The sequence below is a fragment of the Paralichthys olivaceus genome, chromosome 6 (genome assembly GCF_024713975.1).
Source record: "Paralichthys olivaceus isolate ysfri-2021 chromosome 6, ASM2471397v2, whole genome shotgun sequence".
Lineage (NCBI taxonomy): Eukaryota > Metazoa > Chordata > Actinopteri > Pleuronectiformes > Paralichthyidae > Paralichthys > Paralichthys olivaceus.
Window position 1 is genome coordinate 21,691,017 of NC_091098.1, and position 6,323 is coordinate 21,697,339.

The 6,323-nt window shown below is 42.7% G+C and overlaps 1 protein-coding gene across 27 annotated transcripts in view; it reads right to left on the reverse strand.

Moving 5' to 3' along the window:
- Positions 1-6,323, reverse strand: part of LOC109635140 (ankyrin repeat and SAM domain-containing protein 1A) — a 57,856-nt gene that overhangs the window by 50,956 nt on the left and 577 nt on the right. The window lies entirely within an intron of this gene.

The following is a 6,323-nucleotide window of genomic DNA, read 5'->3' on the forward strand; positions in this document are numbered from 1 at the left end:
TTGTCTGTTAGTTAGCAGCTTTACACAAACATTTCCAACAGATAACCACAAAACTTGGTGGAGGGATGCAGTTATGGGCCAGGGAACTGTGATCATGACACAACAAGCTGGATGTTAAGTGGATGTTTGAAACCAAATAAATATTCCAAATTCAATTCTAGAAGAAACACTGTTATGGTCATTAAAGTGCCTTTAATACCTGCTGTATCAAAACAAAAAAACTGTTTTTGTCTTCAAATTAAAAAATTGAGAAATGATGTGTCAGGCTGCACAGGGTTAAAATGTTATTCAGTTACCTTTCCTAATATAATGTAGAGGACTAATAGAGCCACTGCCTTCCAGAGCAGCTATTTTTGTGCCATTTATTCCGTTAGGCTTGAACATGTTGAATATTTTAGCAACAGCAGGTATTCAGAGTAAATGTTTGTATTTTAGCCATATGCCACAAACCCAAGATAATTCCACTGGAAATAAAAGCCATGATATACGATAACTTGTTTACTTGTGGAGCCCTGGGGAAAATTCAAGGCAAAATGCAGCAGTGAGTTTCAAATAAAAACCCAGGTGAGTGTGAATCCGGTGTCAAATAAACAGATTTGTCCTGCAGCCTATTAGCAGTGTGACCACACTGCCAGGGGATTACTCTCGCCCGGGGCACTGAGCCCAGCAGTGACTGGCGCATGTCAGCCACCGTGAGGGAAAATTGGGCTTAATTATGCATACGGCTGGCGGGTGCCGAAACCAGATGCCCTGCTGCCAAACCGCCAACCTGAGCATCTGCTCCTCAGCGGGAGAGAGTGAAGTACCTGCCAGAGTCCTGCAGGCCTGCTGAAGACTCCACTCACTGACTTAATGAGCTACATCTCCCTCAACATGCCAAGTTAGAACTACAACTGTAGTGAAGCAGTGCACGCTCATCACGGAGGCTGTGACAGGACAGATTAAAAGGATGACACATCTACAGTCGTGAAGCAGCATTACAAGTTAAGCAGAAACAGATATTGAAACAAACCTAAAATATATGACACAAGTCTATGACATGTCTTCAAACTACTAAAACGTTGATGTTTGTAAGTGATTATTCGTAGGCTAAAAGAAAATGTGTGATAAACCTTTCAACAACCCAAACGTATGACCATTTAGAGGTACAGAAACCGCTCCAAGTAAATCTTGAAACAAAACTGAATGAAATAAAGCCAAAGAAATGGAGGCTCATTTGCCAATTCAGTCTTAACAAAACCTGATTGAGCCGTCGTGGCCTGGAAACGCACCATAATGAGCATCTGTGCTGCAGCAGGAGGTGTGAATAAACTGGGAACCCCCACAGTCTATGATGAGAGCAGTCCAATGAGCTCCAGCACAATCAAAGTGATGGGCATGAAAAAAACTAATCGCAGGATGAAAAGATGGAATTAATGTAGAAGAAAAGAAGAAAAGCGATCAGGAAGAATGAGATGGGACGGAAAAAACGAGGAAAACACTTTAAATCTCACCCTGTCTCAGAGAAGCTGCCATTTCCCACAAATTCACAGCAGACGACACTGCACGGCTACACAGATCTCACTTTGTCACACCAGCATTCGCTGAGCAACTTGCTTAGAAGAGCGAGTTGATATTCAGTACGTCTGACAACCAACTTCTGGAAATGACATTTTTCTAAGTTTAATCATTTAACTTTTAAACTTGTATTTTTGTGAGTATGAAACAAAACAAATTCTGTATGAGATAAAATAAGAAAAGAAGCATTTCATGGTCACAGTCTGTTGCCAGTCTGCTTAGTCATGCTAAGGCTAACACAGCCCAGAGCATGCCTCTTTTATATGGTTTGCAGAAACAGCAGAGCAAAGGGGAAATTTAAAGTAAAAGATCTGGGCTTGATAGTTTCCTTCGCGAACAGACTGAGGGCAGTGCCATGAGTCTGTACAATGTGTTTGAAGTCTGGAGGTGTAGTGGAGGTGGGCTTGGGCCCAGCAGGTGGGCAACAAGGCTGCTGAGAGAGGCAGAGTGGGAGAGAAGGGAGACGACGCCAACCAGGAGGCCAGACAGACTGAAGTGTCTGGGTCTGGAGGCTGCAAACACATGTGGGACTGCACAGGACACGGAGGTCTGATGTCTCGGGTCAATGTGGTACTTTCCTCCTATTAGTTGGTTAAAAAAAACAGACGCCACACACGTAGATAAACCACAAGCTCAGCAGCCTTATCTTTTCGTCCGTTTGTTATTATAAGGTTTTCAGTGACTGGGGTGAAATAGAGTTCACATAAACAAGCACATAGAAGAGTCTGTACACATGTCTGTGTGTCTCTGTCCTGCTCACACATGAGCAACTTCCTTTTAATACAAGAAGCACAGTAAAATGGGAACTGTAAAAATAACAGTGACTTTTCTAAGAGACAAGAAAATATGGGAACTAAGGGAGCCTTAATTGTTAAGCACTTTACTATTAATAGGGTTATTAAAATAATGTAATTGTATAGTTATAATTGGGAACATTGCTTGGTTTTCCTACAAGATATATTTTCTACTTCCTACAACTCAAGGGCAACCATTTCCTCTGCAACCTAATCAAGAATCCCCTGACCCACTTGGATGAAAACTATTTTTAAACTAACACCATTAGGTTAAAATAAAAATGGACACTACATTTGTCAGTTTATGCTCCCTCCACACACACACACATATGTGGAATTCATCACTGCTACTAAGTGCTTGCTTTCTCAGACTACACAAACGGGCCGTAAACATAATGTGCCGAGCAGAGCATCCCGAACTCAGATGCTCCAGGAATGCTAACAGAGTGGTGTTAGATTTCCCAGCTTCCACCGCTCCCTCCTGCGTTGAACCAGCTACAGTTTCTTTCAGTTCACAGGTCAACAACTGATGAAATGTGACTGCCAGGCCTGCTGCGTGCTAGCTTTGAGCTACCTAGTGGGGATCTGAGGATCTGGCCATTGCTGTAAAAGTGAGAGAAACCGCCTTGTTAACACTGTGGCTGCACATACAGCAGGGATCAACATTGATAGCTACTAGGAAACCGAGCCAGAAATGGCGGATGTAATGGGACGGAATGATCTGGAGTTGTGCCCGAGTCTCTTAAAATGCAAACCGAGCCATCACACTGATAGAAAGTCTTCCCTCCCTAGCGTTTAGAAAAGACAAAACATAATACAGAAACGATGATTCCAAAGGAATTCTTCATCGCAGCAATTTTGAGACCGCCTGACTTGTTTCAGCCGATATTAATGGCAAACATTAGCCTGAATCAGGCTTCTCTAAATAGGTGGTCCAAATGACAGCTCAATTTTCTTTGTAACTAAAAAGTATATAATGGTCTTTAGGGACTCATATGAATGTAAAAAGCCGCCATTCTGCGCTTTGTCAGCTGGACAAAGGACACGGCTGTGAATCTGGGAGACGAGTCCTCATCTGGCTAAGCTCTCAGAGCGTCTGTCCAGAACCCCGTGCATTCCTCCTGTTAAGTTCCCCTCAGTGGGCAGGCACTCTCCCTGCCAGGGACTTGTCTTACCTCCAGTCTGATTGGAGCAGTTGCCTGTGTTTGGACAACCTGGACCAGGAAGTGCTGCTGAAGAGCTCTTCCTGTACACCTCCAGGATCTAAACAGGTCATGGGACCAGCATATTGAGGTAAACAACCCCTCAAGTTCGCCCTGTGAGAGGCCACAATATGGACTTACCAATTCCAACACACAGTATTGGTACAAGCTATTGTAACCACCACTGCACGGTGGCACTATAAAAGCACAACCATGACCTTCCTACTTGAAGAGAAGCCCTGCCCAGCTCATTCTGGTGTTAATGGAGCACCACAGAACAAATGTTTGGGGCGGCGACAGTGTTAAACATGCAGGGGTCAGTGCTGATCCCATGGCAGCCGCCGGGATGCAGCCTCCAGGGAAAGCAGACATTCCGTAGAGCAGAGCTGTACAACTGCCTGGTTACAAAAACACAACAAGTCTTGACATGCGGCCCATTCCAGAGCAAGAACACTAAAAAAACCAGTAGAAACACACACAACATGCCTTCAAAGCATGGTGATGAAGGCCATTAGGTTTGATCGTATATCTGGATGACCTGTGGTGGCCCACATAAGGCCTAACTTCCTGCTGTCACAACACAGCAGCAGAGAAAATCTAATTCAATGACTGTCTCTGGCTACAGAGCAAAATTGTGAAATAACACAGAAACGTTCCTACGTGATGACTTTACAACCACAACAGGCTAAAAATCTGCTAAAGACAGCCGTCATCCCTACAGATCAAATCTCCTTTGACAGGATTACAAGTCTACACTTTCCAACTATGGATGATTAATAAATTACAAAGACATTCTGGTAAAAAAGGAAAAAACACACACATACACACATAAACGCCCACAGCCACTGTAGTCATTCACTGTGAAGCTCTTAAACGTATATTGACATTTACATCATGCAAACTAAATCAAATGCAGACAATAACAACAAATCCCTGGGCGGCCCTGTGGTCAATAATCTCACAGCTTGTTATATTCTGAGTCTTTCCTCTAAACTCAGGTGTCAAGACGCAACATGGTCTGCTAGGTACAACCACCATTAGTCAATTCATTTCCAACAAAGACTGGCCAATAATTTCCTAGACTCAGCATTGCCTCACATTGATTGCTCAAATCCGAGCAGATGACACAAGGGCACTTCGGTCCGCCCACAGATCTGTTAGCAGAAGACAGATCCAGCATCGACTGTACAACATCACTGAATTGGATTCTGGATTTTTACAAGGGGTTTAATGTAATTACCTTGAATACACTGAACGATCCGCGCTGAGTAACACAGTGATGCATCACCTCGGACCACGTCATCACACTTGTCCCTCAGCAATACTCTGTTTTGATTGAGGGACGTTCACCTACATTTGCTCCGTACTAAAATAAGGAAGCTTTTGACACACAGCTCTTACTGAGCATAAGTTTACCAGCTGCAGTTTGATTTTATGAATAAGGCAGACGTGAGTGGGCTCTGTCTCAACAATAACACTGTTAACATTGCATATAGCACGCTGGTTATCTCAGTTAAGGCTATGCTGTAAAACTGGAGCACATGCTTACTCTCTACAGCCCAGGGAAATTCAGCAATTGTGTTGTGGTAAGCCAATAACTCTGATAACATCAGCAGGACAAAATGAAACTCACAACTTATCAGATCAATTATATTCGGGCTGTGCATTAGAGGGAGGTCTGTCCAAGCTTTATCTTATTAATACAGTGAAGAATTTGATGCCATCTTAAATTACCAAAAACAGCACAGGACCATGGACTAGTCACAATTTGACCAAAGCCTCTTTCGATATGTCACAATCAGACTAGGGCTGGTGATGCTATGGCCATATCAGTCGATATTGATAATTATCACAATAAAAGTCACATTACTATTTAAGTGTATTAATATAAAAGTTATTTAAAGGGTTTACACTCTTCTTTATGGACAGAGAATAACAATAGCAAATCAGTTTACAGATCTGATGTACAGTAGATCAATTTATGTGTTGTACCTCGGCACTGTCCTTGTACAATGTATAACCAATACATCAATGTACAATGAACCTTTCTTATACTGATATAGATGAAAATGAAATTATTCTAATTAAAATCACATTTTAATCTGAGTATACACAAACTGTGGTATGTGAGGAGGTGACAGATATTGTGTATTGACTGTACTTTGCTTTATTCTATGGAGATTAGTAATTATAAGGAGAAATGAGCAGGACAAAAAGAAAAAACCTCATGTGAGCAGCTAAACCTCTCTAACCTTCATGGTAGGTCCTTTTCATGATGTGAAACCCACATCAAATGCTAACCTCACCAAGGCCTTTGGTCTTTGAGGTAAATAGATGGTTAAAGGGATTTTTCTTTTTAAGCGGTACAGTAAAGCTTCTGACAACTGGATCTCTACTCCTCCTTCCCCACTGAGAGCTCTCAGGTCTAGACTGTGTGTAAGCTATTAATAATACATGTGCGCCCGTTTTTAAAGGGAGAAATCATGGGCTGCTTTATTGCACATTTCTCTAGTTAAATTGCACAATTGCCTTCTGGGCTGTTGGTGCACATTACAGTGAAGCTGGCAGGGACTGAGCTGCCTGGGAGCTAACAAAGAAGCATGGCTCTGCTCCTGCGAGGCTGGTTCGGTTTGTTTGTTTGGCAAATGCAAAATCATGACTGTGACTAACACTGATATGGGAAATATAACCAGCTGTAATAGTGACCGATCAGGGAATATTAGACGGGGAAGACATTGGCTCCCGGTCAGGTACACCCGCCTCTGCCTAC